The 14,090-nt window shown below is 32.9% G+C and overlaps 1 long non-coding RNA gene across 1 annotated transcript in view; it reads left to right on the top strand.

Annotated features, from left to right (window-relative positions):
- The first annotated feature begins 7,744 nt into the window (after positions 1 to 7,744).
- The window catches only part of LOC120353813, a 19,069-nt gene continuing 12,723 nt past the window's right edge, over positions 7,745 to 14,090 (top strand). The window contains exon 1 of the long non-coding RNA XR_005572622.1: positions 7,745 to 8,235. This is a non-coding gene — a long non-coding RNA (uncharacterized LOC120353813). The remainder of the gene's footprint in view (positions 8,236 to 14,090) is intronic.

The raw sequence follows: 14,090 nt of genomic DNA, 5'->3' as shown, positions 1-14,090 counted from the left end.
TTCCAAAATAACAAGACAGTTACTTAAGATAAGTGAAATGGTGTAGCAACAGAGACTAGTCTCTCGAAATGTTTTCATAAATAAGTGTGGTTGAAGTTAATCTTTGTAAAATTGGAAATTAATAAAAAAAAACAATCTAGGTACGGTACCAATTTTTGATTTAAATACACATCGTGATTTGAATACACAAAAAATGAGATACTCAATTTTTAAAATAACAAACCAGCAGTTACTTGAGATGAGTAAAATGGTGTAACAACAGAAACTAGTCTCTCAAAACGTTTTCGAAATAAGTGTGGTTTAGAAATTGTAAAGTTGATGGTTTTATTTCTAAAAACATCGAACGAATGTTTCAATTCATTTTGGTTCTTTTACCCGTAGGTGGCCTGAAAAAAGTAGGCTACGGTAATGCTACATTAAACATGTTCACAAAATTTCAGTGGAAAGATTCTGATGATAATAGTATGGAATCTTTTACCTGCATGGTCTGCCGAGACATTCTAAAATGGCTTTGAACTCACTCATTTATTATAAAGTGGTATTATATTTTCAAAATAACCCAAGTTGAATGGTCTCGTATTATTACGTTCCTGTTAGAATAATTCATTGAAAACCCTCAAAGGATTTCCCATTTAGCAACTGGTCCTACAATGTTTGGTGCATCATATAATAATTATTGTTACTCTGTTCCTCATCTAATTCTCCTAGAATAAACTCATTTATTACAGGTTACAGCATGAGCCATGCTTGCTTTGTTAAGTGACAAACCACTCTCTGTCTAAGACAGCACCGTATCGCGCATGCGTTAGCAACAGGTTTTTCCCGTTCCATTCGGTCAGATCTTTGAATGTAACGTTCTTTGTGATGATGGTTACCAAGCACTGTAACTGGAGCCAATCGTCATTCTATTTGATGAAGATATTATTATCCAATGATGAATTATTATTAAATTCAATATAATAATCAATATATTATCATTTTATTTAATAAAAGGGAGAGTACTTTTGAAAAATATAATTAATAAAATATAACAGTTGTTATTTAACTGATGTTAAAAAACACTATAACTAAGTCAGCATATTGTCATTTCAAAACAAAAACTGAACCCTCAACCTCCCCTTTTATATTTAAAACATCAATAAACATAACTACTCGAAAAACCTCTAATCCCTTCCAGCATATTGCAATTTCAAAGCAAAATCCTAACCTATCTTTCCACCTTTGAAATATCAAAAAGCATAATTCTACCTGGACCCTAGCCCTTTCTAGCATATTGCAATTTTAAAGCAAAAACCTAACCTAACCTTATGGAACATTATTGAATATAATAAAAAAAAACCTAACCACTAACCCCCAACCCATTCACATTTGATAATTTAGATTTAAAAGCAAAATCCCAACCCCCTAACCTATCCTTTCACATTTGAAACATCAAAAAACATAACTCTAACTGCACCCTAGCCCCTTCTAGCATATTGCAATTTCAAAGCAAAAACCTAACCTATCCTAATAACACATTATTAAATATAACCTAAATAAAACCAAACCTCCAACCCTTTCACATTTAATACTTTAGATTTATTCATCATATTTAGAACAAAACATAAACATGTGGTTCATTTCATGAACATGTTCACAAACATATGGTTCATTTCATGAACATGTTCACAAACATGTGGTTCAAAGTAAATTCCACCATTGAAACATCAAAAACATAAATCTACCTAGACCCTAGCCCCTTCTAGCATATTGCAATCAAAGACCTTAAAGAGATATCATCTTTAAGGTCTTTGGTTGCAATTTTAAAGCAAAAACCTAACCTATCCTAATAAAACATTATTAAATATGACCTTAATAAAAATCAACCCCTAACTCTTTCACATTTGTTGAACGATAGACAAGGATAGCAACACCATTGCAAATCGTAAACTACCATTATAACGTGGACCTCACTATAGATACTCAAAGAATACTTTTGAATAACTATGTTATAACTGTGACTGTTGCTGGCCGTTACTCTGTTTCTGAGACAAAGAGAAGCTGCTGTTAAGTGTTTGTTTGGCAAAACATAACCTACGTCTCAGAATAGGTACGGTACCTACGTTTAAGCCTTGTACACACGTCCGTACAGATTCGCGCGAACAATCGTATACACACATGCCTCGGCTGATTTGCCTCGTCTGATTTGCAGACGACAGGAAGACATGGTAGGGTCACTGAACTCTATACTAACTGGAACGGACTAGCAGCACAAAGAAAGTGAGGCAGCTGGTAAAGAAAGGCAACCCGCATTGCTGTGGGATTCGTCATTTTGTAACACATTGACTCTCATGGAAAAATACATTGCACAGTTTCAATTTCTATTTTATTCCTATATTGTACTTTTTGAGAGCAAAAATAATGAAATAGGTTGAATATGAATAAAGAAAAGATTTTTCTCATTTGTGACTGCAGTAGTTTTAGTATTGTCAACTTTTCACAAGCAAGGGAATAACTTTGGGTCAGATTTCAGAGAAGCGTATCATCTATTTATTTTTATTTATTTAACAAGGACAAATATAAACTGTCATGAAATGATTGGGAATGAGAAAACAGGCTCATAGTCATTATTCCAATCCCGAATTTTGTTTGTACACAGTCCAAAGGAGGGCTGTGTTTAATTGAAACTATTGAACACAGTCTTATGTTTATTTTGATAGGATATACTATTGTTTTTTGGATTATATGATTTATTGTTATTGTTAAAGGAAAGATCTATGATTTATTATTGTTTAAGGAAATATCCCAATTTAATAATATAGGCCTACTTACAGCAGGCTATAAATGTAGAATTATGTAGGTGTGCATTGGTGTAATTTCAAATCATGTAAGAGTGGGAGTTTCAGAAATGAAGCAAATAATGAAGAAACATTTTATTATATTATATGACTATGATACATAATAAAAATATGCTACCTAATTACCAGAGTACAATGAACAATTTGAAATTGAAAGGTTTCAAAAATTAATTACAATTCAGCTGATAACAATCTCATATTTTTCACAATAAAAGTAGATAAATGAAATGAATTATGTTGACTTATGATGATTATTGAATTTATGACGATTATTAACACAGGATTATTAAATATATAATGATGGCAATGTACTGGGTATTCTGATAATATTTCAAATCATATAAGTGTGGGAGTTTCAGAAATGATGCAAAGAAATCTATGAAGGAACATTTATATTGATTGTATTATAATTATGACCATATGATAAGCAAACAGTAAAATATGCTAAATGATTATTATAATATTGTAAATTGAACGATTATTCATTTGAAACGGAAATGTTTCAAAAATTAATCACAATTCAGCTGATAGCAATATCATATTTTTCAAAATAAAAGTAGGCTACTAAAATAAAGTAGGTACCTGAAATAGATTATGTCATCTCAAGATGATAACACAGAAATTATTAATCATTTGTAAATTTATTCTTTTTTGATTAAGGATTCATTTATTTGTTCTTCAACTATGTTTTTTTATTTTAGATGCTAATAAAGTAGGCCTAAATTTTCAATTAGCATAGAAACTATCACAGTATACTAGGAATAAAACCAAATTTGTTGTTTTATTTTTGGTCAAATAAACTGATCAATATAGAAAAAAGTATTGGAAATGCATGTAAAACAAAAAGGTTTCTTCAAATTAATTGATAGACTAAAAATGTTCGACTTACCTGTGAAATGGTATTTCATTTCCTTTAACATGCCCATTCTTGCATCCAAATGAAACACAATACATCACCATTTTTCGGTTGTATTTCTATTAAATTCTACACATTTTACAACAAATACATCACAATATTTAAGAGAAAAGGTTGTTATCTAATACTGATAGCCCTTATACTCATTCAAATCCATTTTTCAAATTTAAAAATGAAAAATCGTACTCAAGAGCTGCAACAACCTGCTTAAATGTATGAGTACGAGAGAGAAGGGAACCCCACACGGTATGCCTGTCCCACTCACTCCGTCTTACACACTTTTAGCTGTAGCTTAGCATTGGACAGCCCGTTCCAGTTAGTATACAGTTCACTGGGTAGGGTAAATGTAAATTTTCACATCATGACAACAATGGCGTCATTACATCATTGAAGATAATATTATTACAGAATGCAGCTGTATCATTTACTTTAATGACTTGTATAATAAAATCAAAAATAAAACTTAACAAACAATGTTGGTGGGTTGAACGATTGTAGTTTGAAGTAAGGAAATAAATTGCTACATGATGACATAAAATATGGGATTGACAATTCAAACTTTATTGGGATGTCAAAACATTATTTTGTTAATATACTGAATCTAATTCAACTAGTTATTCAAACAAATGATACCATTATGAGAAAACCAATAACTTTACAATAACGATTGGCCCTAACTTTGAGATTCTTGGCATTAGGCGATTCATTTGTTGGTTTCCAATATCAATTCTGAATCTCAGAAAATAAATTTTCTACAATAATTCCAGAAGTTTTGATGACCTAATCAAAGCACTTAACACTGTCCCACAAAATTGACAGTCTTCTTTAACGAAATTAGTTATAAATTAAATCAAATACTAAATTGCTGTCCATTTTAAACTAACTCTGCTCATACACATGACTAGACAAGATTCTCCAAAAGATTAGCTTCAAGATTTACCATGGAATATTAGTTCAAAGATTGAATAAATCTCACTATAGATAGCCTAGCTCTCTAAAACGTATAATATCATATGGAAAGATTACAATTTTAATTACCAAGTCTGATTGATATAATAAAACAAACACAAGATGATTTGATAGCCACAGTAAAATATACGAGCTATACTTTTTTGTAGGAACCCTGTAGAGAAGCTATTTTAACTTAAATTATACAGTTCTAAAGTTGTCAATCATGATACAAATTATATACTCCATGCATGTTTCTATTTAAATATTTGACAAAATATACGAGGCTCGCGCCTCGGGCGAGCATTGAATGTACGTGTGGACGCGATTTTGCCATACGGGTGAGGCAAAACATAAACATTGAAAGGCGTAATAACCTAACTCCAATGAATTAGGTTAGTGAATGACAAATAATCAAATTGTGATCCAATAACTAATTGTAAATTGTAGGAATTTTGTAGGATATGTGGATTGTCAAATATTTAAATAGAAACATGCATGGAGTATATAATTTGTATCATGATTAACAAGTTTAGAACTGCATAATTTAAGTGAAAATAGCTTCTCTACACCTCTACAGGGTTCCTACAGAAAGTATATTATGGTAGCTCACATATTATTTTACTGTGACTAACAAATATCATCTTGTGTTTGTTTTATGCTATCAATCAGAGTTCAGAGTTGTTAATTAAAATTTTTATCTTCAATATGATATTACACGTTTTAGATAGCTAGGCTATATTCTATGGAGAGATTTATTCAAACTTTGAACAAGTATTCCTTAAAGGTAGCCTAAATCTTGAAGCTAATCTTTTAGAGAATCTTGTTTTGTCATGTGTATGAGCAGAGTTAGTTTAAAATGTGCAGCAATTTAGTATTTGATTCAATTTACGGCTAATTACGTTGAGGAAGACTGTCAATTTTGTGGGACAATGTTAAGTGCTTTGATTAGGTCATCAAAACTTCTGGAATTATTGTAGAAAATTTATTTTCTGAGATTCAGAATTGATATTGGAAACCAACAAATGAATCGCCTAATGCCAAGAATCTCAAAGTTAGGGCCAATCGTTATTGTAAAGTTATTGGTTTTCTCATAATGGTATCATTTGTTTGAATAACTAGTTGAATTAGATTCAGTATATATTCACAAGATAATGTTTTGACATCCTAATAAAGTTTGAATTGTCAATCTCATATCTTATGTCATGTAGCAATTTATTTCCTTACTTCAACCTACAATCGTTCAACCCACCAACATCGTTTGTTAAGTTTTATTTTCAATTTTATTATATAAGTCATTATAATAAAATGATACAGCTGCATTTTGTGATAATCATCTTCAATGATGGAATGACGCCATTGTTGTCTTGTTGTGGAAAATTTACATCTACCATGTCTTCGTGTCGTCTGCAAATCAGATAGCTTTTTGAATGCCGAGGCATACGTGGAACGCGTCCACAAGGACATACAGTGATTGCCGAGGCATGTGTACATATGATTGTTCGCGCGAATCTGTACAGACGTGTGTACAAGTGTCACACCAGGGTGTGTGTGTGTGTGTGTGTGTGTGTGTGTGTGTGTGTGTGTGTGTGTGGTGTGTGTGTGTGTGTGTGTGTTTGGGGGTGTTTGTGTGTGTGTGTGTTTTATGGAGGCGAGGCCAGTGAACTCTCTATACTAACTAGTATAGAGTATACTAAAATTTGAAAATTTTAGTATATAATAAATTTGAAAATATTAGTTAGAATAGAGTTCAGTGGGCGAGGCTCGCTGTGGATCTGCTCCTTTCTACTGCACAAGCATAGTATCTGTTTGAGTAACACATTCGTTGGGTCGCATGAATTGGGAATAATCTGGAACTCAAAATATCTTGCAGCTGGCCGGGATTGGAAAAATATGGATTATGGAACTCCAAATATGTTGACAGGCGGCGCTCCGAATATCGTGCAGACCGGCGGAACTCAAAATATCTTGTCAGCTGGTGGAATTGGAAGTATGTGGAATTGGAAATATATCGAATTCACAATATCGATCGTTATTAGCAAGACTGTGTAAATGTGGGATGAAACAAATTTATCGCAAAACAAATGAAGGGTTCTATTTAACCTAAAATAAATTCATCAACACATCAACAGTTGTCAGTCTTGTTTGTTGAAACAGATAACAGAGTTTTGAAAGCTTGCATAATATGTATGAATATAATGAATATAATGAATATAATGAATATAATGAATATAATGAATATAATGAATATAATGATATAATGAATATAATGAATATAATGAATAATTATAATGAATATAATGAATATAATGAATATAATGAATATAATGAATATAATGAATAATTATAATGAATATAATGATATAATGAATATATGAATATAATGAATATAATGAATATAATGAATATAATGAATATAATGAATATAATGAATAATATAATGAATATAATGAATATAATGAATATAATGAATATAATGAATAATGAATATAATTGAAAAAGAACGACAGACCATGTTCAAAAGTATTCTATTCCCAAATTTTGATAATGAAAAACAAGTCCAGAAAGATCAGCCAAGTTGTTTCTACTGTTTAAAGTTCAAGTCCAATATTTCCATTCAAAATTAATATATAATGAGCTATGAATTACCCTAAGTGGGCTAATTAGTCCATATCATTCCAGAAAATAAGTCAGACTTGAACCATTTCTCAATAACAAACACATTACCAGTACTCCCACTTTGGCACTGATATTCTGAGTTCCAGATATTTCCAATTCCGCCATCTGACAAACAAATAATTTGAGTTCCAGATACTCCCAATTCCGCCTAGCAACATATTTCGAGTTCCGGATATTTTCAATTCCGCTGTCTGACAAATATTCGGAGTTCCACCCAGCAACAGTTTTCAAGCATAGGACATTTAACATTGATATTTTGAGTTCCAGATATTTCCAATTCCGCGGCCCCCATTCGTTGGAGCCCTTTGTTACCTGCTACTTGGAAAAATAACTGTTACTTTGATGTCATGACGGTAAAGTAAAAAGGGCATTCAGCGCAAATTACCCTCTGACTGATATTAAACTGACAGCAAAACTGATATTAAGTATCATGGGTTGCTACCATATTTACTATATTACAGCATTTAATTTGGATTTTCGTTTAATAATAATTATCAATTCATTAGCATTTGAATGATTGCAATATTTCAGTAATTTTCATCCATCAAAATCAGATATAGCCAATAGCAAGCCAGCAAACATGTTAGCCTAATTCAGAAAAGTACAGCTAAAAGAGTTGACCATGTTCAGATTTGACCGACGGAGTTTTGATCAATCCCGAGGTTGGTGGAACAGTTGTATGTTTGAAAGAGTGATGAAATTTTGACTATGGTCTAATTGACCATGGCTAGGCTATATTTGATCAAGGTTGGTGAAACGGGGCTTCAGAGTTAGTCGGACACTTGACAGAGAAGCATGAATTTCAGCCATCAATTGATGACATCATGTTTGCTTCTGAGGATGGTAAGTTATTTGGTAAGATGTGGGTAGTTATTGATTTAGAGAGTAGTAGTATTGATGATAAGATGTAGTTGAGTTGTTGACAATCTTTAAAACTTTTAATTATAGGCTACAGAGTTAGTGAAAATTATGGAAACAGCTAAAAAACAATGCTTATAAGTCAAGTTGCCTCAAATCCATCTTGCATCACTGTTTATTATCGAAAATCTGTCAAGACAGTAAGAATGAGAAAAATATTGCAGATTTTCGATTTTTTTAAACAAATGTATCTTACATCATGCTTATATTTCTACAAAATTCATTTACGATACTTCAATACACGATCGATCTATCCAGGAATGCCTGATCATTGGAAATAAATGAAAATAATTTAAAATAGTCTGAATCACTGATTTAATTATAGAAAATTGTAGATACTCAATTTCGACTAAAATAACAAACGAGTTACTTGAGATGAGTAAAATGGTGCAACAACAAAAACTAGTCTCTTAAAATATTTTATATAAGTGTTGTTTAGAAAATACGGTACTAGTAGTTCTGCGAACAGTAGACGTCGCTCATGAATACAACTTCAATCTAATGAGAAGGGCCAATACAGTAAGTACAGTATATTGTGAAGATTTAGTCATGTCATCTATTTACTCCATTGAAAGTGCTAGAGACACTGTTTTCAGGGACACCGGACTTATCAAGGAGGTACCTTTATATTGTCTGTAAGAAGATATTTTGAATAGTTACAAAATCATTGAATGGAAAGAATTTATAGATCTCAAGCAAACAGCTGTATTGCTATTGCTAGATACGATGTCAACAAACTCAAGATTAGATAATAGCGGTTATCCAGGCTACAGTTTTGAACAGCCAAATGAAAAGGAAAATATTATTGCTATTTATTCAATAATATGAAATAATAATTTTTGAGGTTAGGTTCTTTGGTAGGCTACTTACTAGTCAGCCACCAATTTATAGAGCACAAGATCCCTTTTCAATATTTGCACATTTTAGTATATAAAGTTGAAATTTATAAATTAATTGTAGTCTATACTTGTGTTCCAATCATCTGGCATCCTTTTCTCTCTCCAGACCATCCAAATCAATTCGTAGATCTCTCTTTTCAATCTCTCACCTCCATTATTGATCATCTCACTCACTATTCCATCTTCTCCTGAAGCTTTATTATTCTTCAGGGTCGCTATTGCCTTCTCTAGTTCAGCAAAGGAGAGTTCAGCAGTTCCATCCTCTTCTTTCACCAGAGTTTCAAACCTCTGACCTGGTTGCTCCTCTTCTCCATCATTTAACACTTCCTCAAAATGCTCAGTCCACCTCTCCAAAACCCTCTCATTATCACAACACATCCATTTTTATCCTCACACCCATTCAACCTAACCTGAAACCCCTTCCTGAACCAATTCACTTCCCTGTATAATTTCCTGCTCTCGTTCATATTACTCAAAGAGTCCAAGTGCAAGATATTTTGTTTCATTGATTCACGCTTTTTAGCTCTCATAATTAACTTTGCTGGCCTTCTTAAGTCATTGTAGTTGGTTCTAGCGCCTCTTGTATCTCTTTGTAACATCCTTTTCCTAGCATCATCTCTCTTCCTTAATGCTTCCTCACATTCTTCATCAAATCACTCCTGTTTTCTTTCCATTACCTTAACTCCTATGGTCTCTTGGGCTGCTCCATCAAAACATTTCCGCATCCTTCCCCCTGCTCGTCAACATTCATTCCTTCCACATCAATTTGCATAAGCTTCCCTTCCAAATTATTTTGAAATCTTTGCCTTTCATCATCTACATTCAACCTATCAACATTACATTTGCACCCTTTCATTCCTCTTCCCTTTTGTAAATTGGACAGCCGAAATCTGATCACAGCCCTTACCATAAAGTGATCAGAGTCACAATTTGGCCCCCTCATTTTATGCACATCAAGAACCCCTGAAGCATGCTTGGCAGATACTAATACATGATCGATCTGGTTTACTATCTCAGTCCCTGGAACTCTCCAAGTTCCAAGATGAATTCTTTTATGAGGGAAACTGGTGCTTCTAATAACTAATCTATTACTCTCTGCAAATTGTGCAAGTAGAAAGCCATTATTGTTAGATTCTTCATGAAGTGAAAATTTCCCTGCAACCGTTCTAACTGCAATTTCTCTACCCACTTGAGCATTTAAATCCCCCAGCACCAGTAACATATCTTGTCTGATCTGATTTAATTTGTTTGTCAAAACATCATACAAATCTTCTTTTGCCTGCTCATCAGCGTCCTCGGTAGGGGCATAGACACAGATATCAAGGTTATATTTCTGAACCTCCCTTTCAATCTAATCATGCACATTCGGTCTGATATTGGCTCGAAATTGAGCAATTTCTTTCTCATTTCTGCCGTGATGAAGAAGCCAGTACCACCATAATAAGTCCTATGTTCTGGACCACTGTACAGCAGTGAGAATTCTTTTCTATCAATCTGACCTTCACCTTGCCACCTTGTTTCCTGCAGGGCAACTATAGCTATCTTATATCTTAGAATTCCTGATGTAACTTCTTTCATCTTACCAGGTGCCAGCATAGTTCTCACATTCCACGTTGCCACTCTCAAATCCATTTCTCTCATCCCAATCTTTGAACGCTTTTTCCATAAATCCTGATCCACGTTTGAGTTCGAGTTCCTGTTATTTATATGAGAATCCTGTCCAATCCGAGGCTTTGTTATGGGTTACGTAACGTGTTGAATTTTTCATAGGGTAGGGTTGTTGGCCCTACGCCCAACCCCCAACCTGGAGGACCAGGTCATTTTTTTGGGTTTCCCTCCCTAGCCTTTGGTAAGTCAATACCAAACTACAAGGCAGCAGTGTTGTTGCTGGTTTTGGTCCACCCCGGGTATTTGATTTCCTCGGTACCCCCTATATCTAGAGGGCATTCCCCGATCCGCCACCTTGGGGAGGCACCCGATAGAAGACCAGCAACTCCCACGGGGTCCAGTCAATATAGACATAAAAAAGGGGGTTTGCTCCCAATTTATATTGTAGTTTTGATTTCTTAATATATTATTTGGATACATGAGAGAAGTCTAGAGCCAATTCTTCATGCTAAATTTCCCTGTGCTACATACAGAGTAGCCCAAAAACCTCATATTTTCGTTTCATTTTCCAGTTTCCAGCTATTTCTGCCAAATCCAGTAATCAGACAGAAAAATTAGCCCTCGCCTTTCTTTCAGCTTATAAAATTCTGAATAGAATAATTTCATTTGGAACAATCTACCTGAGTTATGATTTTTGAAATATGAGTGAAATTTGACAAAAAATCAATTTTAATGAAATTTAGTTTTTGATCAACAATATCTTCCGATTGTTACCATTTAGATGTATAATTCAAAATCTCTTCATGCGTATTTTTGTGGTCTACAATCTGAGATCAGGTGGAGCACTCTATCTCATATAGATTTCCAGGTACACCTGACAATGATGCTTCTTGTATTGTGAAAAACACCTAATTTTTAGCTTCAACCATCATCACCAACTACATTGTCCTCACATTGATAATTCACACAATGATATAAGTTCATGAGACTATGATCTATGAGATTCACCCATTAGATACACTTCATTTCATTATTTCCTAGTGGAGAGGCGCACATAACCTCACACCTCAAGGATCAAAATTTCAAACACTTATATAACTTTTGACAAAATGCTCAGATCTCATCATACTACACTTTATATCTTCTCGGCTTGTCAAGGCTGTCCAAAATCATGCATCATGAGTCAAATTCGGTTGAAAAATGGATAATTCATTGTTGAGTGTACCAGCTTATTAAGCTCATATTCCAATACACAATAAATGGTAAATTTCTATATTTAAAGCTATTGCTGTGCTACCAATTTCTCCTAAATAGGTTGGATAGCATTTCACACCTATTAACCTAAAGGAAGTTATCGGCTCCAAAATGGTAGATTCTTGATAAACTATGAATGGATCTATTGCTTATGAATGAGAAATCCAGTTTTCAGAGCAAACCAAACCTTATAATCTTCAGAAGAATTTTGGCAATATACAACACAAATCCACAAAACAATACCTTATACACTTAAGCATCTAGCATCATTACAAGCTAAATACTTATCCATTTATATAGTTGAAAAACAATGGCTATAGGCTTGTAGACACACAAAACAATTTATACAAAATTAGAACACCATAAAACTGTTCAAAACTCAATCTAAAACATTAAAAATTCAATTAAACAGAAAAATATTCAGAGAACACAAAACCAGAACACATAGCCAGCCACCATTTTTTAGAGAGAGGCCTAACAAGTACAGAGCAAAGCCCCACCTCAAAACCAGTCTCGACGTCATGAACACGTCACCGATATTAAATTCCAAAAAATTATAAATTACAAGTTTAGAATTTACATTTTACATTTGTTCTCAATAAAACTTTATTTCGAAACTGTTATTTTAAATTTATATATCCTCTATATTTATATTGATCTATTTATCTGTTAATTCTGTTAACTCAGTTTCGGTGATACCATGGAATGTGCAACACAATTATTTACAATAAATTCTCATTTAAAAAGTTGTCTGCATATCGATTACTCTGATATTTACTATCAAGTTTTATAGATCTCAAATTGAAGATTCGATTTTAATCGAGAAAAAATGTAATATTACAAATACCCCCCTCTTGACATAAAAAATTTTACTGTTTGAGAATTTAAAGAGAAAAAATTACATTGAAACAAATGAAAGTTGTTGAAATTAAATTCAAGAACATTAACATTTTTTCTAGAAAAACATTACATGTCATCCTATAATATTGAAAATTATTATAAAAATTCATCAATAGCATTTGTTATACATTTCCAAACAATATTTCAAAGTATACAATATCAAAATTACTTTTGATTTAGCTTTATAATTTAAAGGAAAATATCTCAATGGAAAGTTTAATATATATATAAAGAATAGGTTTTGAAATTGCACATAAATTTAATAGATAGAAAAATTCAATTTTTTATTGCATGAAAATTTAGTATGTTGAACAAAAAAAAATTTTTTTTTTCAAATGAATTGATGAATTGTTACATTTAATTTTCACATAAAATCTTGATAAATCAAAAAATGTTCATTTCTTTCACTATTGACATGGTTGATTTTATCGATGCAAATTTTGGAAAACAGTCTGTTAAGGCACTCAGTATGAATTTCAGTTAAGTGTGACTCCAGTGTGATGACATCAGTGTTGGGCTGATCCGAATACATGTAGTGTTGGGCTGATACTTGTAGTCGTCTGATGCATACCAAACTTGATACAGGTGACATCTCAGTTAGCATTGCCTCATGCTTGTAGTAGATGGCTGCATACCAAACTCAATACAGGTGACATCTCAGTTAGCATTGCCTCATTCTTGTAGTAGACGGCTGCATACCAAACTCAATACAGAGTCACGTAAATTTTGTATCATATAATTATACAATGTACATTTCAGGCTTGAAATGACAATGTAATTTGTTTTTTGGAAAAGAGATAGACACGATAGATACAGGATTAACTTAGGTGAGGATTAATTTAGGTAAGGTTTGGTTTTTGATATTTTCAGCTTTCAAGGTTTAGAGTTCTGCATACAGGAATAATTTAGGAGAGGATTTTTTGAATCAATTTCTTTCATGATACTGTAACTGTTACTCTGAATTCAAAGTTGTGAATGTGAACATGGATGGCAATTACCTCCAGGTAATGTGGTAGTGTTGAAGTTTGAGTTACATGGTCAGCAATAGGCGTTGGCATTGTCATTGGCGTATGCATTGGTGTCGGCATTGGCGTTGGCATTGTCGTAGGCATTGGCATCAACATTGGCACA

Source organism: Nilaparvata lugens, chromosome 1, assembly GCF_014356525.2.
Source record: "Nilaparvata lugens isolate BPH chromosome 1, ASM1435652v1, whole genome shotgun sequence".
NCBI lineage: Eukaryota > Metazoa > Arthropoda > Insecta > Hemiptera > Delphacidae > Nilaparvata > Nilaparvata lugens.
The sequence above is the reverse complement of the archived record's forward strand: the minus strand, read 5'-3'. Positions and strand labels throughout refer to the sequence as shown.